Source organism: Bos indicus x Bos taurus, unplaced genomic scaffold (assembly GCF_003369695.1).
Source record: "Bos indicus x Bos taurus breed Angus x Brahman F1 hybrid unplaced genomic scaffold, Bos_hybrid_MaternalHap_v2.0 SuperScaffold_100184, whole genome shotgun sequence".
NCBI classification, from domain to species: domain Eukaryota; kingdom Metazoa; phylum Chordata; class Mammalia; order Artiodactyla; family Bovidae; genus Bos; species Bos indicus x Bos taurus.
This window is the reverse complement of record NW_020867073.1, coordinates 40,091-68,062: the sequence shown is the minus strand read 5'-3', so window position 1 is coordinate 68,062 and position 27,972 is coordinate 40,091. Positions and strand designations below refer to the sequence as shown.

The 27,972-nt window shown below is 50.2% G+C and overlaps 1 pseudogene; it reads left to right on the top strand.

Annotated features, from left to right (window-relative positions):
- The first annotated feature begins 374 nt into the window (after nucleotides 1–374).
- Nucleotides 375–26,380, top strand: LOC113888464 (annotated as a pseudogene).
- The last annotated feature ends 1,592 nt before the right edge of the window (nucleotides 26,381–27,972 follow it).

Genomic DNA, 27,972 nt, shown 5'->3' with positions numbered 1-27,972 from the left:
GACGAGCCTATTTGGACAGAGCAGTGGCCCCTCACGAAAGAGAAATTACAGGCAGCTAAGGAACTTATAGATGCACAACTAGAATTAAAACATATTGAAGAGTCTTGTTCTCCTTGGAACTCTGCTATCTTTGTCATAAAAAAAAAAAAAAAAAACCTAACAAATGGCGTCTCCTAACAGACCTTAGAAAAGTTAGTGCATCTGTGAAACCTATGGGTGCATTGCAACCAGGACAAGATTGCTTTTTTAATAAACCTTTACACCCTTTAGACCAATAGAGATTCACTTTCTCTCTCTCTTATCCTAATCATATTAGACCTCATAAACGGTACCAATAGACTGTACTGCCACAAGAGATGATGAATTCTCCCACCATGTGTCAGTACTACGTAGCCAAAACCCTTGAGCCTGTGAGAAAGCAATTTCCTAACTTTCTTGTTATTCAGTATATGGATGATATATTGTTTTCGGCTCCATCTATCTTAAACACTGAACACATGTTTGATATAGCTCAACTATGCTTTAAAAACTCTAGATGAATCATTGCCCCTGAAAAAATTCAAACCTCTACACCATACTATTACTTGGGGTTCGTTGTTAATAGGCAACGCATTACTCCCCAACTAACTCAGATCCGTGCTGATAAATTATCAACCGTAAATGATTTTCAAAAGCTCTTAGGGGATATTAATTGGATTAGACCTTCTTTAGGCATTGCTAATTATCAACTGAATAGTCTATTTAGTACTTTAAAAGGAGATCCTGATTTAAATAGCCCTTGTTCACTTTCTCAAGAGGCACGAGAAGAACTCTGTTTGGTGCAAAATAAATTACAAAAACAATTTCTTACTCGCATCAAAATAGATTTACCTCTAGAATTGTTTATACTCCCCTCTCATTCTCCCACAGGACTTATTGCCCAACAAGAAGACCCAGTAAAATGGATCTATATCCGTTTTATGGAAATAAAGTCACTTACACCCAACCTTGATTTAATTGCTCTAATCGTTATCAATGGAAGAATTAGGACTAAAACTCTAATTGGCTCCGATCCTCATAAAATTGTAATACCTATCAATAAATACATATTACAGGTATTCCTTATAATCCACAGACACAAGACATAGTCAAAATAAACACATCACACACTAAAGTTACAAATAAAAAAAATTAAAAAGGGGAATACACAGGTACACTACTGTCTTCCTTATCTAAAGCAGACTTTACTAGCTTCTAACATATTTTCTAAACCTATAACTATTGTTACTACAGCTTTATTTGTTTTAAATTTTTTAACCTCTTCTTAAGATTCAACCCAAGGGGGCCCCCGGCATTCAAAATGGAGATGAAATAAGAACCCCAGGAAGAAGAAATTCCAATACGGGCCGTGTCTGCTCCAAAGATCTCCAGAAAGCACCGCCTTCGACGGCATCACCCCGATGATCTCCTCACTTGGAGACAAATAAAAGCCCTACTAATCAAGCTGAAAATTTGGTCTCTCAACAGGGGTTGCCTCCGAGTCCTGAGTACATTCTCCCGGCAATGCTCAGTCTTTTGGCCTGTACCTCCCCCTGCTCAAGCTCAGACTAACACCCAACCCCCCTCTATTGCAGGTGGTCGAATGGACGGAGAGAGGACCAATCATTTCAACTAATGACTCTATACATATGCTTTCTCCCTAGTACATGAAAGGGCCTTCATACCCTGGGCAGGAAAGAAAACTAATTAATATTTCTTTAGGCTATGAAGTCCTTCCCTTGTGCACGGGCCCAGCAAAATTGTGCATAAACGTCAGCCGACAAATTTGGGCTGACAAATTTGGGCTTTCATCCTACCTCCAAAAGAAGACTTTCAGACACTGCTTGGATTATTTACTGCCCTTTCGTTGTCTGTAAACCATGTTTATACTACTGAAACTTTCGGGAAAGAGTTAGGGAAAGAACAAAGAACTTTATGCAAAGGGTTTACTTATAAAAACTTTACTTATACTCCCATTCCTTGGGACAAATGTCAAACCAATCAAGAAAATCAATGTTTGTGGCTAATCATACAATTGTTGCTTGGGGACCCCATGGTATGTGGTTATCTGACTGCTCAGATGATATTAACAACACTGTGTGTGATATGGAAGGTCACTGACACTATGATGGAACATTACTATGACAAACGACTTCTTGAGTGACTTGACCATGGATTAGCCCCACCTCCTCCTAAGATCGTCCTCCATAAACAGAGTGGGCCTGAACAATGGGCCATTTGGAAACTTGCTGCAAGCATCAGAGCACAGAACAACTTGGAACTTGGACCGGACATTTCATAGGGACCAGTCGTCACAATAACTATTTCTTTCGCTACAGTCAGTCATATTTTATACAGGCCTGTGTCCCACTTCCTTTTGTTATAGCCATAGAAAATTTACAATTTAATAAGACTTTTACATTCTGTAACTTGTATTAATTGCAAACTATATACTTGTATTAACACCTCTATTTCTTTAAGCTTTTTGTGTTATTCCTGTTCACGTCAATCACAGTGCCTACAACTGGGAACAAATCAAATTTCATTTAATAAATATATGTGATAATGCCTCTCTGAATGTACAACTACTATAAAAGAAAATCTTTAAAACTTTTTTCTAAAAATCTGCCCTCTTCCCCTAATTTGGAAACTTTAGCTGAACAAATTACCTGGGCTAGACCCATGAGGATGGTTTCAAAGTATTACCCACAGTATCGGGTCTGGAACTGTAGCTTTGGTGATTGTCTTGATAATTTTATTTGTTGTTTACCATCACCTTTCTATAAGGTTGGTTAATACTAACCAAATTCATTTGGTCAAGACCTTTTTTTTACAAATATAATAAAATAGAGGGAATTGTCAGGAAGCATTTAACAAGAGGCTTCCTGTGTGCTGTTTTGGATCTGTCAGGAATTCTCTGCTCCTTATTAATTCCTGAAGAGGAGAGGCAAGCCTCTCCCACGGGCTGAAGAATCCAGGCATTTCCTTCATTAGTTTTTCTATACAGTGATAAGTACCCTCTTCCTTCCTGTGAACCATACGGTAAAAGTGATCGTATACAACTCTCTTTCCCTTTAATATGGATCACCTATGTTTTGTAAGTCTGGAATTTTAATCTTTATCTTTGCTGAGAATAACTACCTTGTAAGACAGTATATATTTCCACACCATGTTGATTAAAACACCTTTGCTCCATCAGAGCTCTGGTCCCCATGTATTTCTCTCTCTCTCTCTCTCTCTCTCTCTCTCTCTCTCTTTCAGGGTGATCTCTTGGAGCGCAGAGGCTCTCTGAGTTCACTTTCCTACCCGGGCTTCTAAGACCCTCTCGAGAAGGTGCTCTCCATCTTCACTCCATCGAGAGGGCACCTGAGGCCTCCGTGAACAGAGCAAGTCCCATGTCGGGGGCTTTATTGGCTTTCTGCATAAATCAAGGAATATCAGCCTTTTTCTCTCCTTTACCTTCTCATCATCGACTCTAGACCACCAGGTTCCAGTCCATTAAAAGACTTCAACAAGGTGAGAGCAGCCAGGGACTACGCCCGTCGGATTGGCCCTCACCCAGTGAAGCGTTGGGGTTGTGTTTCATTTTGTTAGCATAGTTGTGGGCCCTGCTGGCCAGGGCATTTTGGCCTTAGTGGGCAGGATCGACCCCAGCAGTTTACCTTGTAAGAGGTTGTGCAGGTGCTGCATAGAGGATGGGCGGGGGCCCCACAAGAAGGGAAACACTGGCTGGAGGAGTCACGGGGGCATGTGGACTGAGCTATCAAGTCAGTCCTTGAAGCAGAAAGGCTAAGCCCCTTAACGTCTCCCTTCTTCCAAGGAAAGAATACACTGGCTGGAAGAGTCTCTGGGGCATGAGGATCGAGCTAGAGAGTCAGTCCTTGAAGCAGAAAGGCTAAGCCCGTTAATGTCTCCCATCTTACAAACCACGGACCAATGTGTCCAGTATTTTAATGACGGGTACCTACTGCTTACGTGTATGACATACACCCTCATAGCTTCACATGTCTACTACATGCCTCTTACAAGTGCTGGGCACTGTTCTGGGTGCTGGACACTCAGTATGTAGTAGGGGATATGTAGTCCAGGATCTTTCTATTTCTGCAAAGAAAAATAGAAGAACAAAAGACTCCGTGTGGTTCAGCTTGAGCAAGTTCACCACGTGGACGGCCCTGCATGCATGTAAATTGTGGTAAAATACATATAACATAAATTTAACATTTTAACCAGTTGACTGAATGACTGGGTGGCTTCAGTGGAGTCAGGCTAACAGATGGCCTTGGGGTGCCATCCACCTTTGTCCCAGAGGAACACTCCAAATCTTGGTGGCCTTGTAGACCTTCCCTTTATTCTTCACTCTCCCCAGTGGCTCTAGGTCATTGGTCTGTGTGTCATTTAAGAATCTCTTTATCCACTTTGTTGTTAGGTTTATGTTTTGGAAAGCTTCTCAGACGTCCCTGGGACTTGAGAAGGCAGGCTTGGATTCTGGGTTCTCCCCTGCCACGTGCCTGCCAGGTCGAGGTGGAGGCCAAAGGCCAGTCTGAGTTGTGGTGGTCTATGTGGTCTTGGGGTCAGTGGACCCCCTCTTCTCTGGAAGGGCAAGGAGATCCTTTGTGTGAAGCCTGGAGAGACTTGACAGGGTCAGTCTTCACAGTCTCTCTCTCTTTTTAATTTATATTTGCATTTAGTTTCCCCTTTAACTGTTTTCTAGGAGTTTCCAACTCCTAGTGTAGAACTCAAAATATGCAGGGAGCAGCTTCTTAAAAGAGAAGAGGAAATTGCTGAACTGAAAGCAGAAAGAAGCAACACCAGGGTCAGTAGGGGGATTCTCATGTGTTGACATTTGCCCCACGTGGGTCACCGCTAGCCTCCGTATTGCTGTCTTTAAACTCTGTCTGATTTTCAAGTCATTTTTCACATCTTCCCACTGAGCAGACCAGGGTGGATCAGTTCGGGGTTCTCATACCTTACTCCAAATTTATGATGAGAGCTAATGTAATTTTAGTACCTTTGAGAGGGGAGTTCTCAACTTACATTTTTGTCCACGCTACACTTTGTGTGGGATCTTAGTTCCCCAATCAGGGATTAAAACCCATGACCCCTGCAGAAGGGTGGAGTCTTAACTACTGGGCCCCTGGGGAAGTCCACTCTTAACTTTAGACTGAACTGGCAGGATTCCAACGTGCCTTAGCATGTTTCCAGCTGTAGCGTGAGGCTGAAAGGAGTTATCGGCCCTGAAGTCAAGCATGAGGTTGAAAGTGCCCCTTTGGCCCTGCCCTGCAGCTGCTGTTGGAACACCTGGGGTTACTGGTTTCCCGGTACGTTCCATCCCTCTGGATTACAGTGGGCAAGTGGCAGGCACAGTCCCCAGCTAGCATGACCAGTGAGGTGGAGGTGCTCAGGGCACTGAAATTGCTGTTTGAGCACCACAAGGCCCTGGACGAGAAGGTACCAGCCACCCATCCATCCTGGATTTGTACACTTAGTGCCTTGTTTTGACCTCACCGATTGCCTGGAAGTGCTGTGTTCCTTCCCTGTCAAAACAAGGCTAAGGCTTCCTTTCCCCCTTAGAGACCCTCCTACGGCTCTCTAAGCCACGAGTAAGACCTGACTAAGGAGATCGCACTCAGGAAGTCATAGAAAAGCAGTCACAGGAGGAGAGCCAGTTGAAGGAGTGCCTGGCAGCCCTCTCTTTCCACGTTACAGATCTGGAGGAAGACCTGGACACGGCCAGGAAGAACCTCCTCAAGTCCAAGGACATGAACACGAAACTGCAGTGGGACATCCGCGAAGTGAGTGACGGCGGTCCTGTCTGCCTGAGGTGGACTGTGGGTCCCTTCTTCTCCCGGTGATCTCAGCCTTGGGATGGCTGCGTGAGTAAGAGCAGAGCACTGGAGAGACCACAACTGGCTGCCTCCCCACCTCTGCGTTGAGGTCTCTGGGGTAGAAGAGGCCTGGTCCAGGCAGTCCGTTGGCAGTGGACCGACATGAGGGCAGCCCTGGCGCTGTGCCGCACCCTGGGTGTGGACTCCTCCTTTCCACAAGTTCTAGGGGGCCCATTGTGCTCCTTTTGTAAAAATTCATTCATCCATTCATTCATTAATTGGTGTATAGTGGCTTTACACTGCTATGTCAATTTCTGCTGTACAGCAAAGTGAATCAATCATCTATCTATCTATCTGTCTATCTATCTGCCTCTCTTTTAGATTTCCTGCCCATTTACTTCACCACAGAGCACTGAGTAGACTTCCCTGTGCTGTACACTAGGTCCTTACTCATTGACTTTATGTGTAGTATCAGTACTGTATATATGTCAACCCCAGTCTCCCAGTTCATCCCCGCCTCCACCTGCCTGTTGAATGCTGAAATTTCCTTCTGATTCCCTCAGACGAGTCTGGTGACATCTGTGGAGCCCGTTCTCTCAGAGCGATGGGAGCATGCTGTGTGGGCTCTGCTGAGGCAGCTTGCCTGGCCATCTTCTCGAGTTTTCTGAGGTTCCGCTCCTTGAAGGGATGTGTGACAGTGATACAGTCAGACAAGTCGAGTGATGTTTGCTCACCCTCAGATCTTCAGGCCCGAAGAAATGTGGAATCATGATGTTTCTGGCGGTCGTGTCTGTGGGGGTCATGATTTATGAAAAACATTCCAGGGATGTGGTGCTGCTACGGGAATCGTCCCCACTGCCAGCCAGCCAGCCAGTCAGCCACCTTGTCCTTCTGGTGGGAAAGTGTTGCCCCGCACTGCCGGTGGGCACTGGCTGGTGATGAAGAGTCAGGCGGGGTTGTGCTGGCGTGGCTGTTGGGAGCGTTGCCCGGAGCTCAGTGAGCAGCTGAGGGGCCGTCCATCCGTTGGTGGGTGGTGGGCGGTGTCGGGTGCTCGCAGACCCTCCCAGAGCAGGGTCACTAACAACCGCCAGGGGGCGCCCTTCTGCCTGTGATCTTCTCCAGGCTTGGTTTCTCCTCCCCGCTGGCATCTCTGCTGTCCTTCCCCGGTTGGCCTCGTAGTCCGACCTTTTGTCTTCCAGAAGCTCTGCCACTAAGGAGGCTAAACGGTTCAAACTTCCTTCCCAGCTTAGGAAGGTAGAATGTGTGCCTCGCGCGTCCTGCTGCCTGCGCTGGCTTGCCACATGCAGTCCGAGGAGGGGGCGCAGTGGCGGCGGTTGCGGCGCCCAGGGCAGAGGGGAGCACGTCTTCTCTCACGAGCCGGTCACCAGCACCCTCCGTGAGCCACGCGTCACACACAAAACTGCACAGGCTGCGTGAGCAGGCATGCGGGCATGCCCCCCACGAACCTGGGGCCGGTGGTCCACACAGAGCATGGTCTGCTTGCCGCCCCTGCGGTCACAGCCCGCGTGCCGTCAGGACAGGGTCGTTGAGAGCGGAGCTGATGCTGTTCTTGGCGGACAGGCGGGAGAGAGTCATGGCAGCATGGAGAATAGGCTGTGCCAGATGGAGGCCCAACTGGAGGAGAACAAGGAGCTGCAGCGGGTGCCTGTGCTGACGGGGAGGCGGCGTCTGGGCAGGAGACACGGCTTGGGCAGGGGCCAGAGCTGCCTTTCTCCGCCGCTCCCTTCTCTGCCACCGAGTGTGTGCATGTGTGGCCCCATCTGCTGATCCGGGCACCCACCTCCTCGGGAGCAGGGCCAGAGGTGGTTGCCCATAGGCGGTGGGCAGGAGCCAGGGCGTCCCCACGTTCAAAGAGGCTGCTTGTTGCTCTGACCAGCCAGTCTGGGAGCTGCTTGGGATACAGGTGGACCTCCCAACTGCCCCTCAGACAAACCTGAGGGTGCCAGCCCAGGGCCCATGAAACTGAAGGCATGGTGCCCAGGTGTGGAGCCTGCTTGCCTCGGACGTGGCGCTGGAGTCCCACATGCCAAACTGCTGGTCCAGACACGGTGTATGTGTAGGATGGCTGCTCCTAGGCAGGACGAGAACCGTAGTTGCGCTGCGACAGAAGGTGCGTCAGGAAAGGGTGATGGTGGAGGCTCACATCACCGAGTCCTGAGAGAGGTTTCCTGGAAAGGTTGGCCACACGGCGATACAGACCATTCAGGAAATGGAGTGGGGATCCCAGGTCCAGCCTCACATGTTAGTACTGTCCCCACTATGCCTGTGTTCTTGGGCCTGGACTGCAGAGCCTCAAAGACGGGCTCCCAGGGGGCAGTGGTTCTGACTCCCATTGTGAGACCTGTGGTGAGGCGCCTTCCCGGCTTAGGCAGAGAGCTCAGTGGCTCCCGATCAGGGGTGCTCTTCCTTACTTTCAGAACTGCTGTTCAGAGGCTGTTGAGATCAGGATGCTGTTTATGACTAAGCCAATTCAAAGTCAACTTTTGTTTTGCTTTAAAAATCTTTGAATGCCGATGCCTTATTGTGGAAGCTGTGACAGGTTTTGTTTCCTTGGGCTCAAAAATCACTGCAGACGGTGACTGCAGCCATGAGATTAAAAACTGCTTGCTCCTTGGAAAGCTATGACAAACATAGACAGCATATTGAAAAGTAGAGACATCACTTTGCTGACAAAGATGCATATAGTCAAAGCTATGGTTTTTCCAGTAGTCACGGATGGGTGTGAGAATTGGACCATAAAGAAGGCTGAGCCCTGAAGAACTGATGCTTTCGAATTGTGTTGCTGGAGAAGACTCTGTTCTAACAGAAAATAAACTGTTTTTAAATGTATTACAATGGAAAATTTCAAACATGCACAAAAGTGGATGGAGTAGTATAATAAATACCCATGACCCATCAATTAATCTCAGCAATTTTTAACACAAAGCCAATCTCAACTAGATCATTCTTCTCTCCATTTCTTTATACAGTAGATTCTAAAACAGCTTTTTAAACCTTGAAATTGAATTGATGCTCATTTTATAAAACACAGCCTTGCCAACTTTGTTATTACGTTTAAAAAATGCTTGAGGTAATTATTTCCAGTTTTTTAATATGAATTTTCATATTGGAAAAGACCCTGATGCTGGGAAAGATTGAAGGCAGGAAGAGAGTGGATGACAGAGGATGAGATGGTTGGATGGCATCACCAACTCAATGGACATGAGTTTGAGCAGATGCTTAGCAGAAGTCAAGTTACATTTTCCTTATGCTAATCCACTGCTGTAACACGTATAGCATTTCTGGTTTTGAACACTGAATGTGTTTGCATTATAGTTGAATTTAGAGTGTGTGGCTGTTATGTGTGGTTCAGAATTCTGAGTAGTCCTTTCTGGGATCACCTGAAAGCTGAGACAAAGCGTGAGCCCTTCACGTGGACTGTGCTGTGCGTCAGAAAGATAATACGAGCCACCTACACAATCAAAAATTTCCTAAAACCCAATGGGCTCCTTGACATCCTTCTTTCACTGTGAGTCTTGAAATCTTCTGTGTGGTTTCCACATCTAGTGTTGCACCAGCCTGTCTCACGTGCTCAGGGGCTGCACGAGGCGAGTGACTGCCATGGCCGACAGCACAGAGCTTCCAGGTTGAGTCGAGTGACTCGGAAACTTGGCCCGTTTGACTTGTTTTACCCCATAAGGAAGTGAAGTGGGCTGTAGAGGAATGAATGTGAGGAATGCCCAGGAATGCAGGTGAGCTCCATGGAGACCGTTTAAAGCAACGAGAGGAGTGAGGGCAATAGAGTGAGTTGTGTCCCCCTGACCCGAACCCCCGCCTGAAGTCGAGCTTCTCTCTACAGACTTCATCGTTGTTAATGGCTTGCCATGTTTCCTCCAGAGAAACCTTTTCTGCGCCTGAGATGGAACTTCCTCCTCATTGTGGTTTATGGGTGAATATTGTTCTGAGTGTTTATATTTTCTAGGGACTCCTAGAGAACATTTTCTCAGAATTAAAATGTTCGGAGTGGATACCTACTCACATAACCTGTTCTGCACATTTTGGTGCAAGTCATTTTACATCAGGAAAGCAAGCGGTGCAGGCTGTGTCATTTGCTGTTTCGTAGGACCAGCTGATTCTAAACCTGGAAACCCTGAGAGCTGAACTGGACCAGATGAGAGTGCGAGGGGCTCCCTTCCACTATGGGTAGGCTGCTCCCCCGGGCAGCTCCCCTCAGCGCTGTCGAGTGTGACAAGGGCCTGTCTGGTGTGTGGACAGTATGACTGGGTGTTGCTCATGGTCGCACCTCAAGGAGCCTGTAGCTTCGTGACCAGCAAGAGGGAAGAGACAAGCATCGTTCCTTAGGGTCAAACTTGGTACCATGGAGTGGTAGTCACAGTATTGACAACACTCAAAACCACAGGCAGAGATTTGGAAGTGTGGGGGCGACCAGTTGATATTTGGGTGTATTCATTTGAGGGGCCTGACAGACTGTGACACTGATGTTTCGGAAGAGTCGCAGAAGGTTAATGACCTGTAGTCTTTTTTACATGAATGGAGACTGAGACATGACTTGCCGTTGACTGTGGTGGGAGGAATCACCTGGCTTGTGAATGAGGCGAGCAGATTACTGAGCATCCTGATTTTTTCTTCCTCATTGTTCGAGGGGTGGTAATTCTTATTAAGTATTTAAATGTTTCTTTGGCTTCTTCACGGAAAAATGGTCACAAGTGAGAGACAAACTTTAGCAAAGGTCATTAAGTGCTTAACTGGTGACATTCATTCATCTGTAGGAAATCGACTACTGCTTGAAGCCTGACTTAGGAGACAGTTTGGAGCCCATACGCATATTTCTGTGTTTGTGTACTTAGGGGATCCTCACAGTCCAGGGCCCCAACCCAGCCTTCTTCTAGAGTAAGGGGATATCATTTGAGACAAAGGCAGAGCCAGAAACTGGCAGGTGGAGTCCGAAACCACAGTGGGTGGAGTTCAAGGAGAGCACGTGCCCTGCAATATGGATAGGGGACATGGCTGGACTTGCTGGTAGAGCTCCCCCAAGGTGAGAGGCTGGTGCTGTCAGAAGTGGGGAACCCCTGCTCCCGGGATGGACAAGGTGAGTGTGAGGCAGACTGTGTAGACAGTGGAGAAAGAGGAGGTGGACATGGCCTCCTGCTCTTGGGGGTTTTTGGGTAATGAGGAGGGCCCTGGTGCCAGGACCCGAGGCCTGGCATGGTTGGGGGGCTCAGATGGAGAAACCTGGGGCCTGGTCACCAGTCCCCTGTGTGTCAGTGAGTGTGAGAGACAAGAAGAGGAAGCAGCCGCGGGGCAGGAGGGCCCGCTGTGCTCTGAAGACAGTGGGCCACAGCGGCTGGTGCGAGGGAGGGGTGTCTCCAGGAGGCAGCTCTCGAGGGGTCACGGCAGTGACGTAGCAGCACAGGTGGGGCTTCGGAGTGGGGCTTGCGGGCACTGTGGGCTGGGTGGGGAGCACTATGCTGGCTCAGGAGAAAGGGAGTGGGGACTGAAAACCTGGCTCACAGGCAGGGCAGGCACAGCATATTTAGTGGGCCTCCCAGAGGAATTGGTCACCTTGTCTCTGAGACCTTCTCCGGGGGGGATAGAGCTTCGGGTGATGAGGGGGAAAGAGATGGAGGCTGCATCCCGCGAGGGGACTGGGAGGTGATGGTTGGGTGGCGACCCAACCCGGAGGCCTCTGTGGCCCTCAGAGGACCCTCGAGGGTCCGCAGTCCACAGTGGGACTGTGTCGTACCCCCTACCCAGTTCCCAAGTGTGTTCTGGCCCCAGGCCCTTGGGTGCAAGTGGGGCAGAGAAGGGAGCAGTTCTGTCAGGAGGGAGAGGAGACAGGAGGGAAGACAGGTGTGGCTCCGGGAGATTCCAGACTTCCATCTCCTATGCAACACAGTATTCCTTGCAAAACCGTCGCGCAGAGCAGCGGGTGACCCCGAGCAGGCTGAGCTGGTGGTCGGCCCTGGCCACTCTGCAGATGTATGGGGTGTCTTGTCCTCGGAGGAAGGTCCTGTCTCCCAGGTTTAGGGACTCCTGCACGTGAAGGCACCACCCTCTTCCCAGGGACAAGACTGAGCACAGCCCGGGCGGTCCTGCAGTGCAGGTGGCTCACAGTCAAGGCGGGGCCACCCTGCCTCTCAGCAGGCCCCTGCTGAGTGAGCTCCTGGCACCTGCAGGCCCAGGCCTTAGTGCTCAGGGCCTGAGCATCTGTGCTGGGCCTTGTTCAGCCCAGAGTCCAGTGACACGCTCGCCTTTGTTTTAATGGGAGACACCAGTGGTGCTCAGCTCCGAGGTGTGGGTCCGAGCCCTTTCTGCTGCGGGTTGTTTGAGACACCTTTAAAAACAATGAGAGCAGTGCAGACAGTGTTCCAGGCAGACTGGTGATTGTGATCCACAGACTTCCCGTGGGAGAGGGAGGTCAGAGCAGGCGTGGGCCGAAGGGGAGGTGGGGTGCCAAGGGGAAAGCAGAGCAGGTGCAGGCCCCGCCCTGGGACCTGAGAGTGGGCTCCAGAGGGACCCTGGATGCCCCAGCCTCAGACAGCCGATCCTGTCCTAGTCAGCTCCACACCCTCGCGTCAGCACTGCCTTCCCCACATATGGGAGTTTTCCAGCTGCTGGGGATGAGCCCTGAGTGTCTGTGGAGCAGCGGGTGGCCTGTTGCTGTTGGAGCCAGAGGGCAGTGCCCTCCCGGGGGCCCTTTTGCTGTGAAATTGCCAATCTTCCAAATGGACAGGCTCTGGCTCGACTGACAGAGTGAGCTCTCTTTTCTTCTAACAGCGCTGCTCTTTGCCGTGTGTTTCAGCTGACCCCACTTGGGCAGTGCTCTGGACCTCAGGTTCCCTGTGGCAGACTGGTCAGCAGACTACTCAGGAGATCGGGCAGTGCTACAATGCCCCCAGAAAGGCCAGCTGGCAGCGCTGCACGATGAGCTGTCAGAGGCAAGGACCCCGCGGCCCTCTTCCCGTCCCTGGTGGGCACCTTGTGAGGCACCTGCCCCCTCACACTGTGGTCCTGAGGTGGGTTTGGAACAAAGCGCTGATAGGTCGCTTTATGTCTTCCCATTTTCCTTTTTCTGGCTAAGAGTTTACTTTTAAGGCATGCTTTTTTTTTTTTCTTAAAATAACCAATTTGGATAACTTGTGGCCTACTGTGAGCTCCAGCATGGTACTAATTACCACAGTTTTGAAATCATCCTACGAGTAAATGGATACACATATCCATCAGCTTATAGTGAGAAGAATTCTCATTGGGAGTTTAAGTGCCTTTATCTTTTCACCTCATTCATGCCATGTGTTTGTTCATACATGTCTGTGTTTTGAGCTTCCATATTCAGTGAGCAGTTAGTTTGGGCCAGACATGGTCAGAAGTAGGACTCCAGCAGTGAATTAAAAACCGTGTGTGTCCTTTATCCACTGCTACGTAACGAATCATTGCAAAGCTTAATGACTTCCTAGGGAGCAGCTCACGGTCCACAGTGCCTGTGCATTGTAGCAGGCGGGCCTGGTTCAGGGCCTCCTGAGGGCACAGACACAGGAAGGCCCCCCAGGGCTGGATGGCAGGCTTTCAGATTCACTTGGCTGCTGGGGACAGGCCCAGGTCCCTGCCGTGTGGCTTTCCCATATGGCCTGACTCTCCTAGGAACACCCTCTAAGAGTGAGAGCGTGGGGTTTAGCCCGGGGCCTTTTGCACCCTGATCCCGAGGCCGCACACCTTCACTTCTGTTTGCAAGAGTGAGCTGCACAGTCCTGCCTCGCTTAGGGGCTGAGCAGGAGTTGCCCCTTCTGCCGCTTGAAGGGAGGAGGAGGGAAGAATTTGTGGACCCCTTTTTAAACCCGCACAGCCTGTCGAACAGTAATGAGCAGGGAAAGGAGACCAGAGTGCCCGAGTTGTCCAAGGAGGAGGGGACGATTGTGTGTGAACAGGGTGGCCAGCAAGGTGACACCAGGAGGGTGACCTTGAACCAGAGCCCCGAGGCAAGAAGAGAAGTAGCCACTTGGAGATAGAAAAAGGGTCGTGTCAACCAGTGGGGACAAGGGAGAGAGCGGGCCACATCAGGGAGGAGCCCGGGCTCAGGCCTCAGCAGCTTGAGGCCAGAGCCTGTTTCCTGAGGTGAGGAGGGCTGCCGGGACGGGGAGCTAAGAGCTGGGCCTTGGCCCTGTTGAGGTGGACAAGCCCATGGGGTGTCCCAGGGACTTGTGAGGAGAGCAGCTGAGTGTTCCGGCCTGCATCCGGGAGAGGACTCACTCAGCTCAGGGTGGACTTGGGGTCGTGGGCATACAGATGGCATTGAAAGCCACGAGCACGGTAAAGTCACCAGGTGGGTGCCCGTGGAGAGAGATGGGGTGCAAGGGTAGAGCTGTGGGGAACCCTGCATTCCAAGGTTGAGAAGGGGTGCAAGCGACAGGAATAACTGCAGGGAGGGCAGGGCCTGGATCCCAGGGAGAGACATGCTGGGGCGGGTGTGGGGGAGGGCAAAGAGGGGAGGGGGCTTGGTAACATGGGTTCTTCAAACCCCCGGGGAGCTGCCCTGCAGGTTGGGGCACACCCACCGCCTGCTGGCAGAGAGCTAGGAGCCGGGCGGGAGGGGACCATAGAGGCTGCTCCCAGGGAGCTTTCAGAGACCCACAGTGGGTGCTGCAGGGAGCCCTGGAGGAGGACTCTGCTGGTTCCCCTTGTGCTATTGGAAGGCGAGAGAAGGGAGAGGATGTGCTGACCGGGCTGATGGGGGTGAACCCATAGGCAGCTGGTTTGCTAGAGTGGAGCAGGAATGATGGCAGGTGGTCCTGGAGCCAGCGAAGGGGGTAGCCCAGGCCTGGGGTGGGGTTGTGATGAAGACAGGAGGCGAGGGCACTGGCCACAGGGGACAGGGAGCCAGCAAGCCAGCACCTCGAGGCTGCCCCTCAGTTCCTTTGAGGTCATGTTTGGGAAAGAAGGCAGGACCTGGGTGACAGTGTGGCAGGGGGGACGTTTTCAGAGAGAAGGGTGTGAGGTGTGAGAGCCGGAGGGCGGGACGGGGCCCCGTGGGCCCTCTCCCGTGTGTCTCTGATGACAGAGCCACACTTGTGGTGCGAGGGGCCATCCCCCAGAACAGCCCGAGGGCCTGTGCCCAGAGAGGAGAGCCGCAGGGGGGCTGGCCCTCCTGTCTCCTGGCTGACCCTGCTCGCTCCTGTCTGTGGGTGTTCAGACCAGCCTGGGAAATGGAGGGCTGGAAGCCTGCGAGGATGGCACTCTCTGGTGAACTGGTACCAGAGGTGACCGCTGATAGGGACCCAGTGGCTGCCGAGCTGAAGGGTTCTTTTTTCTTATTTTCCTCCAGCCTGGCTGATGGAGGCATGGATGTATTTTTGTAATTTTCAGTTTCTGTCTCTGACTCCATCAGCCCACCCTTTTGAATAACCTCATAGAATGCCTGCCGTCCTGGGTGTCACCAGGCCATCTAGGAACTGGATTCTCCCCCTGCCCATTTCTTCAGTCCTGCTCGATTAAGAGATGGCAGTGTCTCATGAACATGGCCCATTTATCCACAGTCAGGGTTTCCATGTAAAATTGGGTTCAGTTCCTGATAGACTTGAGCTGCCCTGAATGTTGCTGACGAGACGTGGTCCTCTCGTGCCCAGATGCAGACCCTGAAGGAGCAGAACTGGGAGCACGCGGAGCAAGCGAGCATGTTGGCCGACGTGGCCCAGGCATTTGAGAGTGACGAGGGCGTGTCTGACGACGAGGGCGACAGGGTCACCCTCTTCAGCTCGGCCACTCAGCTGTCGCCCAGCGGGCAGGCCAATGCCAAGACTCTGACTGTGATGCTTCAGGAGAAGCTGGACACCATCAATGAAGAGATTCAGTGGGTGATTGCGAACTCGGCTCCCCAGAAACTCGGTTTCTCTGAGGAGCTGTCTTCTAGGGACATCTGAGTGTTCCATAGCAAGAAACCTGACCTCAGGTCTGCTTCAAGAATTTTCAGTTTTTAGATTGCCCTTGCTTATAGAGCTCGGTCAGCCAGGGCGTTCTATCCACGGTGTGGTGTCAGCACTCTGTGGCGGGGCGTTGTGGGGTGTTCCCCGTCGGCTCTGAGCCCCAAGGTGGGTGAGGTGCCGAGGCGGTGTCCCCTATGGCCCTTGCACCCTCCTGTGTCCCTCGGAGCCCCCCACGTTCTGGTGAAAAGCCAGCTGGTGAAAGCTGGAGTTTTGGGGTTGGCAAATTCCCACTCAGATCTGCATTTTCCTTTTTAACTTAATGCAGTGTGAAGATTGGCTTGTTGTAAGACAGTGGTCCAAGGACATGTGTTTGAGTTTTTCACATCTCATCAGTATATTTAAGATGTTTTCTTTAGACACCATCTTGGCAGTTATAACAATTTTCAAAACGGGATAGAATCCAAAGGCCTCCCTCGTGGTGAGCAGGGGGCCTTGGGTCTGGGTGCGGCCCGGTGGCTGGGGGACCCGAGGCCTGCCTGGTGCCACACCTGCACAGCTATGCCCGTGTCCCGAGTCCACGATCAGAGTGGCCGCAGGCTGGTGACCCTGCACAGGACCAGGCAGAGCTGCTGCTCAGACTGTTCTCGCCACGTCAGCCCAGGCTGAGGTGCCCTTTCCTGTCGGCCGAGTGCGGGGATCCCGGGGAAAGGCAGGGGGTGAATGGGACAACCAGCAAACGCAGGTGGTGTCGCCTGCCCATTTGACGCCAAGACAGACAGCTTTGTGGGCCGTGTTTGAGCAGAGACGAGCTCAGAAAGATGATCTTTCTGCATCCCTGCAGGAAGTATGGAATGGTTATATATTAATATTTTTATTTTTACAGCAAGTTGTCAGGTAAAAGTGATTTTTCCTTATGCGACAAGTTGACTTGATGTAAATGGTAAATTCTGTCCATCAACTTGTAATCAACAGTGAAAAACTTTCAAGATGTATGAGTAGAAGTGAAGCTGGAGAGTTTACTGTCTGTAAGAATCTTGTATTTTAATTTGAAAATCATTTTATTTGCATAATCGTGTATTTAAACTGCTATATAAAAACATCCACCACACATTAGGGGAGAAGAGCAGAAACTGTGAATTCTAGGTTAATGCAGCACATTGACATGAACCCAGAAACTCACACAAAGCTGGTGGAGAACTTCATCAAGTGATGCGTTTGTATATACACAACCTTAAAAAAAAAAAAAAAGATCAACTCAGCACTTCATCTGGTCTGGAGACTTGTGTTTAGAAACTGCAGCTTGTTCGTGAATTGCTGTTTTGATTATACAGAGTTCCTGATTCCCAGTGGAAAAGACTTGAGGCACTGACATGCATCTCTGCCCTGAGAGCAGGGGAAGTAAGGGTTGTCAACTTGAGGTATCTCCTCAGAGGAAGAGAGCTGCCACCAGGGTCCCTGCAGAAGGTTAGAGTAAATAAGTGAAATCAAGCGTGAATGATCAGGGGCCAGTAAGACTCAACGCTAAGTTATTCTAAGTTTGAGAATATTCAAAAGAGGAAACGTAGAACCTTTTGGCTGAGATGTTCATTGAGCAACTGTTTCTGGAATTTGCTAATCATGACACAGAATGCCAGCCCAAATTTATTGTCCAGACAGGTTCCTCTGCTGACAAAGGCAGGTGATGCATTTTATTCTATTTTAGGTTGATCGAAGAAGAGAAGGAGAACACGGAGCAGCGGGCCGAGGAGACTGAGAGCAGGGAGGGCAGGGGGAGCTTAGGCAGCCTCTGTCGTTTTAAATCAGTGAGCTCCCTCAACCTGCTTCCCACCTCCTCGCATGCTGGCTCCTGCCCACCCCTGCCCAAGCCCAGAACGAGGCGGCACAGCCCGGCACAGGAGGGAGACCAGCTGGGCATCATGACTCTGGTATGTGTCTGCCTCCTCCCTGCCGCATCCCTCCCCCAGCACGCTGTTTTTTGTTTGTTTTTTGATTTTTCTCTTTATACCCAGAAGAAAATCAGGTACATTTGCTACGCTCAGAGGTCTAAAAGTTTTTAAACCGCCTAGTCTTTAATCATTCCACAATGGCACAGTGACAAATTAGTCTTGATATTTGGACCACCAACTTAGCATGTCATCATGAACTCAGCCAGAGCCTGCCTCTGTAACGTTGGGCCTGGCCTGTGCTGGGCACAGCAGCTGCAGGGAAGTTTCTGTTCTCAGGGAGCAGACAGCTTTGTGAAAGTAACTATAGGCAGCTGTCATGGCGTGGGAAAGTCGTGCAGCACATTTTCCATTGGGAATGCCTGGCTACAGGGTACAGGGCATGCGGTGGGAACAAAACCAAGAATCTACACTGGTCTGCTTGCTGATGGACCTGGCCACGCACTCCGGCCAGCTCTGCGTGTGAAACCAGGTTAAAAGCCCAGTGCCCCAGGGCCCCAGGGAAGATGTCAGGCTGCCTCACTTTTCCAAGTCTAAAACTGGGATGACGACCTAGGGCTTTTGGTGACAAAGTGTGCGGCTCTAAAGCACATGTTCCAGCTTTCTTGGGTGTTTAGCTTAGGTGTTGTGAGTGCATTGCTGTTTACCCCATGAAATCACGTGTACAACACTCTGCTTTGTAACTGGACTTGTATTATCTCTTTTTTCTGTTACCACCCATTTCATGTTAGCTGCATTGTTAGTCAGCTTATAATTAAATTAACCGTGAATCATTTTAGAGGCCTGTGAAGTGGTAACTAGTCCATTTTGTGGTCTTTTGACACTGTTTTTATAATTTGCATCATTGGCTAATTAGTTGATATTTAAAATTCTTTGACGATTTCTCTGTGGTTTCATGCTTGATTTCTTTCCGAATATTTATGAAAAGAACAGTTCTGTATGTTTTCCTTGCTGTTGGAGTTCTCTGACAGTGTGTCTGCTTTCATCATTGGTTTTGATTTCCTGTCTCATCCTGTTGTCTGCTTAGTCGTCCTCAATCCAGATCCCCCCCCCAGCCCCCGAGGCTGTAGTTTACTCATCCATCTCCCCTCCCCCGTCCCCCCACTTCCTCTGGTCATAGCAGTGCTGTGGTCCACAGCGTGAGTCCCCTTAGTCGGGTTTGTGCTTTGTCTTCCTGTCTCGTTAAATGGTGTTTTTCCCCCATAGCAGTAATTTGAATTGGTGTATCACTATGCATTTACAGGAGAAGGCAATGGCAACCCACTCCAGTACTCTTGCCTGGAAAATCCCATGGATGGAGGAGCCTGGTAGGCTGCAGTCCATGGGGTCACACAGAGTTGGACAGGACTGAAGGGACTTAGCAGCAGCAACACGCAGGTATAAGCATAATGTAGATGGATCCTAAACTACATATCATGTGTAATTAATAAATGAGATTGTGCTTACATAAAGAAATGATCCTCTTAAGTGTAGAATTAATGGACTTTTAGATATGCAGATGACACCACCCTTATGGCAGAAAGTGAAGAGGAACTAGAAAGCCTCTTGATGAAAGTGAAAAAGGAGAGTGAAACAGTTGGCTTAAAGCTCACCATTCAGAAAACTAAGATCATGGCATCTGGTCCCATCACTTTATGGGAAATAGATGGGGAAACAGTGTCAGGCGTTATTTTTGCGGGCTCCAAAATCACGGCAGATGGTGATTGCAGCCATGAAATTAAAAAGACGCTTACTCCTTGGAAGGAAAGTTAATGACCAACCTAGATAGGATATTAAAAAGCAGAGACATTACTTTGCCAACAAAGGTCCATCTAGTCAAGGCTATGGTTTTTCCAGTGGTCATGTTTGGATATGAAAGTTGGGATGTGAAGAAAGCCGAGCGCTGAAGAATTGATGCTTTTGAGCTGTGGTGTTGGAGAAGACTCTTGAGAGTGAGTCCCTTGGACTGCAGGGAGATGCAACCAGTCCATTCTAAAGGAGATCAGTCCTGGGTGTTCATTGGAAGGACTGATGCTAAAGCTGAAACTCCAGTACTTTGGCCACCTCAAGTGAAGAGTTGACTCACTGGAAAAGACTCTGATGCTCGGAGGGATTGGGGGCAGGAGGAGAAGGGGACGACAGAGGATGAGATAGCTGGATGGCTTCACCGACTCGATGGACATGAGTTTGGTTGAACTCCAAGTGTTGGTGATGGACAGGGGGGCCTGGCGTGCTGCGATTCATGGGATCACAAAGAGTCGGACACGACTGAGCGACTGAACTGAACTGAACTGACACAATATCCTTTCTGTGTTGGTGCTTGTATTTAAGACTGTAAATCTCATCAGCTTTTGCACAGTTAATGTCTCTATTAGACTCGTTAAGAAAGTATCTTCTATAGTTAATAAAATGTAAAGACTGCACCTGCTATTATGCTAGCTTTCATTCTTACATATTATCACAGGGAACTTGCTTTAATGAATTTATTCTGAGAAGTTTTAAATCAAATTCTATGTCAGGATTTTACATTAATGTCCAAGAGCTGGTTAGATTTGTTCAATGTTAAAATAGATATTATGGTAACTTCCTCATCAGTTAAATTACTAATTTAAAGTATAACATGTTTTTGATTAAGAGAAACTAACTTATAGAGAAATTTGGCTGAGAATAGACACCTGTTAAGGCCCTTTGTTGTACAGAATGCTGTGCTTTAATAAATCATGATGTTGTAATAGAATGGTATCTTCTTGAGTAATAATTTATAGTGTTTCTCTAGTAAATCTTGAATAGCTTATTTATCTTCTGTGGTCAAAAAAAATGTTCTGCTTCCAGTCATATGTTCTGTAAATCTTCATGTCACTTACATGTTTGCCATCATTTTTGCTTTATTGTATTTGCCTCTACGGATTCTTGAAATTTTAGCTTCAGAGTCGCAATGAATCTGGTTTCTCTTCATTTCTTTGCATGCATCTATCAGCCTAGTGATTTAAGGAAGCAGTGTCGAAAGGTAAACTATTTAGTAATGTAGCACGCCTTTGTTTCTCTGTGAAGTATTAAAGAGTCCTTATCGTTTAACATTAATGAACACTGTGTGATTATGTCCTGGTGAATAATTGACGTTTTAATGTAAGTAATGAAACTCACCCACCACTTAAAATGTGGTGATGGTTCTGTTGGAAATAGGTCATTCGTTGGGACAGTTGTAACAGTGTGCCTTTCTCCCACTTGTTTGCCTTCTGATCATCTCATGCATGTTTATAATAGACATAGTATTATTTCTTATTTTTAAAATGTTCTTTACTTATGTTTTTGGCCATGCTACACAGCTTATGGGATCTTAGTTCCCCAAGCAGGGATCAGACCAGTGTCCCGGCAGTGAAAGTGCAAAGTCTTAACCTCTGGACCACCATGGAATTTCCGCTTGGTGTTTTCATGTAAGAAATGACTGAATCAGAGCCATAGATGTTAGATTTGCGGGAAGCCAATTTAATGATGGTGGGTAGCAGTGTGCAGGAGACTCTGTGTGCCAGGCACGTGCTTTCCGAGTCTGTCATCTCAGCCCCAGGTGAGATCCAGATTGCTGCTATCCCCATTCAGCAGACATAGACACTGAGGCTTAGCGAGGCCGGGCACCCTGCCCAGGCTCTCACACCCAGCAGCACGGTGCGGACTGGTCTGATCAGAGCCTGGACACTTAACCATGGTGCTGTCCAGCCACCTTTCCTCCAGAGGCTCTCGTGTCCATCACGGCATCCCTGATGGAGGGAGCATCAGGAGGGAGCTCGCTGCCTCTCCCCTCGGGTCACTTGGATGAGCCCCTGTTGTTGGAGTCCAGTGCCCCAAGGGCTGGCCTTCCTTGTCCCTCTCCTGCTCCCAGCCCACTGACCGAGTACTCCTGGGCCTTCCCGCAGGACTGGGGTGGCTGTGCTCCAGTTCAGGCAGCTCAGTGCCCAGGAGCCCTTCTCCTGGGCACAGCAGACCAGCGCTGTCCCCCTGGGGTTGGTGACCTGGGTGTGCCACTCGCCTGCTCTGTGGCCTGCTTTGCCCTCCTGTTAAGTGGACACGGTGCTGCCCATCCTGGCCATGTGGGCACCAGTGGTGTGGCTCCCATCCTGGGTAGGGCAGCCAGGCTGTGGACCCAGAGGCCTTCCTCAGGAGAAGGCCCAGGCGAAGGGGCTGGCCACAGTCCCTGACTTTGAGGCAGGTGTTTGTCTCCACTGAGTCCATAGTCAACCCAGGTGTGTCACTTCCCTGCTCTGTTCGTTGCTGTTTTCTGATTTTTATAAATGCTTATTTTAACTTGAATTTGAGATCGATCCCTGTTCAGTTCCATGTGGATAATTTCTAGCCTTTGTAGCCTTCTGTTGTCTGAGGGTTCTTGTTAGAGCTCAGGAGAGGGTGCCCAGTTTATCCAGCTGCTGTTAAACGAGCTCAGCTGTATTTTGCACTGTCACTTTGTTGTCACCAAGCTCCCGTGGGACTGCACGGGATCAGTATTCTTTACAGAATCCCACTAAAAAGGCACAGGTTAGTTGGTTAAAACAACACACTCATTGTTTATAAAAATACATGCCATGCATGTCTCCTAAAACCTCCCCTGGCTTAACCACACACCCAGATGTGTCAGTGAGACCTGTCTGGACCCTGAGGGGTTAATCTGTTCCCCACACTGTTGCCACCACTGTCTTTCCTGTCCTCACACCCAGGACCAGCAGAAACGCTGGGAGTCCAGGAGAGATCATCTCTCTTTTTTTTTTTTTTTTAATTTGTTTATTTTTTAGTTGAAAGATAATTGCTTTACAGAATTTTCTTTTCTATCCAACCTCAACATGAATCAGCCATAGGTACCCATATATCTCCTCCCTTTTGAACCTCCCACCCCACTAGGGTGATACAAGATCATCTCTTAGTGAAGACCAGGGGGTGCTTTACGGAAACCACTGTGAGCGAATGACACTCGAACTGCGTGTAAGTACTTCAGTGAGTAGCCCCGAGTCTGTATGTTACCGAGAAATACGATCCAGGCACATGGTGTTCGTGTGGAGGGGTTAGGTACCTTTTCTGTGTTTCTCTTGTTGTCATGGGTTCCAGTAACCTGCATCATCATTACAAATGATCTTGGGTGGTGGCACAAGCTGTGTCTTTTTCTCCTTCAAACAGAAAGGTCTGGACGGCTTTGCTGAGAGGTTTCATACTCTAGCTGTGGTGCTTCTGAGCAGCATCTGGCAATGAGCACAGTCCTTTCATCAGGGCAGTTCATGCCATGCAGGGTCCACGGTGCTGGCGTCGCTCTGCTGTCCTGCCCGGCAGGGCCATCTGGTCGCTGGATTCCAGAGAGGGCAGAGCCCAGCTGCAGGAAGGCTCCCATCCATGGTCTCTGCACTCAATCGGATGCTCTCGCTGCCCCATAGCCCTGCTTCTCTTGAACAAGACAGTCCTTTAAGATGGCATTAAGCTAGAACAAGGGGGTTTTTTTGTACTTGGGGGAAAGCATAGCTAATAGATTTTCAAATAAGTTTCTGGTTATAATGTAACGCCTATGTGATTGCCATTTTCAAAACAGTCTATTGTTAGCCAATTGGACACTTACCTCACTCCCTCAGCTGCCAGCTATACGGGAAGAGGTAGGAGATGACAAGACCACCATCAAATGTGAAACCTCGACCCCCGCCTTACCGCTGTCCCTTCGGCTGGGCCGCCTGCACACGGGGGCGCTGCACACAGCCACCCATGAGGACCTCAGGGACGCCCACAAGTAAGCGGCCTGTGTGCCCGTCATCAGTTTCAGGAGCTCTGCGCCTCTTGTCTTGAAGGAGTTGCAAGGATGATTTTAAAGGAATACCCTTGGGTTTAGTGCCTGTGTTTAGTGGTGAACTTCAGGTGCTGGGGAAGAAGAGCTCAGTGACCTCAGTGATTTTAGAAAACGTCCTTCTCTACAGATTGACTCCTGTGGGAGCTTTCTTCCTGATCTTGGTAGAGGTCTGCCCGGCCCGGGGCATGTTCCTGACAGTGATGGCCCTGTACCTCTCAGGTTCGCTCTTGAGGGTCCCTCCCTTTTCCTCAGGGGTCTCCTCTCAGGAGACTCTGTCCCCTCCTGTGACTGACACTGTCCTCATTGAGACCACCACCTAAGCTCCCGTCCTGAGCCAGGCAGCACTCGATGGAGGACACATGTGGTCACTTGGCCAGCAGACCTGCACGGTGACCGTCGCTCTCCTGCCATGGCCGGGGACAGTCACCCTGCAGGAGGTGGGGGGAACTGCCCAGAGCAGGGGAGCTTGCCTTCTGCTTGAGCGTTTTCACCTGCTGAGCAGCGACCCTGATGGAGGGTCGGAGTGCCCTCTGCACCAGCTGGCCTGGAGTCCAGCCCTCCTCGGGGGAGAGCTCGAGGCAGAGAATCTCAACTTCCTGGGGTGGTTCTCTGTGTCTCGGAGCCTGCATTGCTTGTGTGGAGTGTGTTTGGTGAAGGAGACTCCACTGTCTGCTTCGAGGTTGAGGTGCGGGTGTTGCTGGGTGCCCATTTCTATCAGTAGATCTTGTGGAGGGGTGTGTGTTTGTACAAGGGTGCCAGTTAAAGGTCCTTTTCTCTCCCTAAAGCTCGACAGGCTCTCAGGACAGCCCCGGGAACAACCCCAGCAGCGGCACGAGCAGGCAGGACTCGCTGCACAAAGCCCCAAAGAAAAAGGGCATCAATTAAGTCCTCCATCAGCCTCTTGTTTCGCAAGAAGGAAAAGGGCCGGCCTGAAGACCCCAACAAGGAGGCATTAGGACCAGGTGGGTGCTTCACCTTTCAGAGGGAGGAGGGCCTGCAGGCATCTCCCTTCTGTGTCTCCCCTGTTGTCCCCACAAGGCTCCAGTCACTCACGCTGGGGGTCCTCCTAGGAGCAGGAGTGCAAGAGGCGTCTGTCTTCTCAATGGGTCTGAGATGATCAGATGAGTTAATGAGTGGACGGATGGATTGATTAGTGAGTGGATGGTTGGATGAACAGATGGCTGGCTGGATGGGTGGATGGACGGAGCATGGAATGAATAAAGCAGATGATTGTACTCCAATGCTAGAAACATATTGTACGAAATCAATTGAGTAGGAGCTAGGCAATGATTGTTTCCTCCTAACAGTGACATGTGTTTGGAAACTGCCTAAGTGCTCATCAGTGAGGGGTGAAGTATAATCTGTGGACACCCCACAAGGAACAGCCCGCCCTCCTTCCTGCCACCTCCCCATCCAGGAGCTCATCTGCCCATGCCCCTACCCCACCCCACAGCCATGCAGGTCCTCCTGAGGTCCCCTCATCACACAGGGTTATCATTAGGCCCTCATCTCGCTTGGCTTCATCTCCTTGAAGACAGGGTATGTTCCTGCCTCTTCAGCCACAAATTTGTTGAGTCTTGTTTGTGCTGGGTGTGGGATTTACGGGGGTAAGTAAAGCAGATGTGATCTGGAGCACAGTTAAGTGACAAGAGAGAAAAAGGAGCAGGTTATTAAATGTGATCCCTGTTATTAATATATACAATGCTGCGATGGATGGTGCATTGATTATATACAAGATGCTGTGTGTGCCCCTTCCCAAGCAGGTGTTGCCCCCTCCAAATTTACAGAGGAGGACACGGTGACGGTCACACGGTCAGGGAGTGGTGAGGGCAGGTTCACACCCACGCAGCAAGACCAGGCACTTTGCCAAACCCCAGCCACCTCTCTGGTGGATGCCACCGGAATGAGATGGTTCTGTGGCATGATGATTCAATGGACATGAGTTGGAGCAAATTCCAGGAGATACTGAAGGACAGGAAAGCCTGGAGTGCTGCAGTCCACGGAGTGGCAAAGAGTCGGACACACCTGAGTGGCTGAACTAAAACCTGAGTGTGTGCTAACCTGCTTCAGTCGTGTCTGACTCTGCGACCCCAGGGACTGTAGCCCACTAGCTCCTCTGTCCATGGGATTCTCCAGGCGAGAATACTGGAGTGGGTGGCCACGCCCTCCTCCAGGGCATCTTCTCGACCCACGGATCGAACCCACATCGCTTGTTATCTGAAGCACGGGCAGGCAGGATCTTTATCCCAAGCACCACATGGAAAGCCCCAGTGAACGGTGACAACTAGAAATGCAGAAAATAAGGGCTGCTTCTAAGTTAAACTGGAAGAGCAGCAAGCACGGGTTATAAAGAGGAAAACACATGCCACCCCGCGGAAACTGCGACAGCCAGACAGAGGCGGTTGCTGTGGGGCGCCCTAAGAGCCTTGCTCGTCGCCACCCTTTCACTCTGATCTGCAGGTCAGGCCAACAGGCCGCACCTCTCCTTGGGGGGCGTGCTGTACTTGAGGTGCACGGCCTGCGAAAGGACACCAGCCTGCTGACGCCAGCCCGCCACCAAACACCGCCAAAACCAGACCAGGAATCGCCAGGCCAGGCCCGGGGGCCCGAAGGGCTTCCAGGACATCCCAGTGACGGGGAGGGTGGGCGTGTTTGCGCGTGGGGCCTGGGGGGTAGGCTGAGGGGTGCGGAGGTCTTGGCCCATTCCCACCCCCAGCCACTCCAAGCCCGGCTGCGTTCGCTGAGCAGCGCCTGCCCCCAATCCGTTTCTCTGATCAGGGCCACACCGCCCTAGAGGTGTCGATCTTCGGGACCTGCCGTGACCTGACTCCCGCGGCCCGCTGGACTCTAAACCTCCTTCGGGACTAGGCACAATGAATCTTGAGCGCCCATCTTGCTGGGCACCTGCCTGGTGCTGAAACACACCTGGAGCCATGGAGGCGCAGTCCACTGGAGCGCGTCAGCCCCGCCCCTTCGCACTACCGAGGCCCCCCTTTGCCCCCACGCCGCCCGCCAAGCACTCGACCTTCCTGAGAGAGCAGATGAGCCACAGGCAGGCACACAGACAGACACACAGACACTCGCACGCACCCATGCCAAGGGAGACAGCTGGCCTGCACAAGCTCCTCAGCCAGAGCCAGAGCACCTGGCAGAGGCCGGGGCCAGACGAACGGGCCGGCGGCCGGCTGTCAGAAGATACAGAGGCAGAAATACATGAAGATTCCGAGACAGACTCCAAGACGGCGAGAGGAGATACACAGACACACACACACACACACACACACACACTTGAGTGTGGTCTTTGGAAATACTTCTGTTCCTAGTTGCTGGGTTGAGCCCAACTTTGATACGACCCATGGACTGCGGCCCATCAGGCTCCTCTGTCCGTGGCATTTCCCAGGCGAGAATACTGGAGTGGGTTGCCATTTCCTTCTCCGGGGCAGGGCGGGGGGGGATCTTCCCGACCCAGGGACCAAACCCCAATCTCCTGCGGGCGGATGCCTTGCCATCTGAACAAGGACATTGCTAACTCCCTAGGCCAAATACAAAGAATAGAGCTCGTGTTCTACTAAATGGAAAGATGATTTCAGAAACAGAAGGTGTCCTTTGTTGGTATCTTTGAATCTTTATGTAGTTTTCGTCGATTTTTACTCTTAAGGCTACTTGAACAAGGCAAGAGAGAAACCCCAGAATTGAAAAGCAGTTGACGTTTTTGAAAGAAACATGTGCAGGTGAAGCTCTCTTCCTTTTTGAGAGATGGTTAAATGCAAAATCTTGATTCAACACATATGACTTTTGTGCACTTTATTTCAAATCTCCATGACGAACCCCTAAGGCGTCCAGGAAGAAAGGAGTAGAGTGGCAGACAAGAAGAGCAACCTTTCCCCTTGGTGCCTTCTCAACCAGCTGCTTAGTTCCTTCATCTCAAGGACTATCATTGGGCTTCTCTGGTTTGTCTGATTCTTGTTTTGGGGACCGTTTCTAGTCACAAGGCTGTGAACAGCGGGTGGGGGTGTTGGGCTCTGTGGGGGTGGGGGAAGCCCTTCTCTCCATTCCACATGAGACCCAGAGGACAATCCTGGCCCTGCCCACTGCATTGAGTGTGCAGCAACAGTATCAACGGTGATGCTGGTTAACAACGCATATTCCTGGAATGCACTCCGTTGGCTACTGACTGTGTGTGGTGGGAGACCTGGAAGCTTTCTTGATGATTGCAAATGACACCAAAGTCTGAGGACATTGGAAAATTTTCACATTTCTGCAAGTGCCACACACCTCCAGAAGGAACCACAAGACTTGCCTGAAATGGTCAAGGTATAAGTATTGGACTCAACGTTGGAAGGTCTCCACCTTTGCTATGGAAGTCCAACGATTTTTCTTTGAAGTGAAAATGAATCATACTGAACGTTCACATACTTCTAGAGCTTTTGAAAAGCCCTAACTTGTAGAAATCTGCGGTA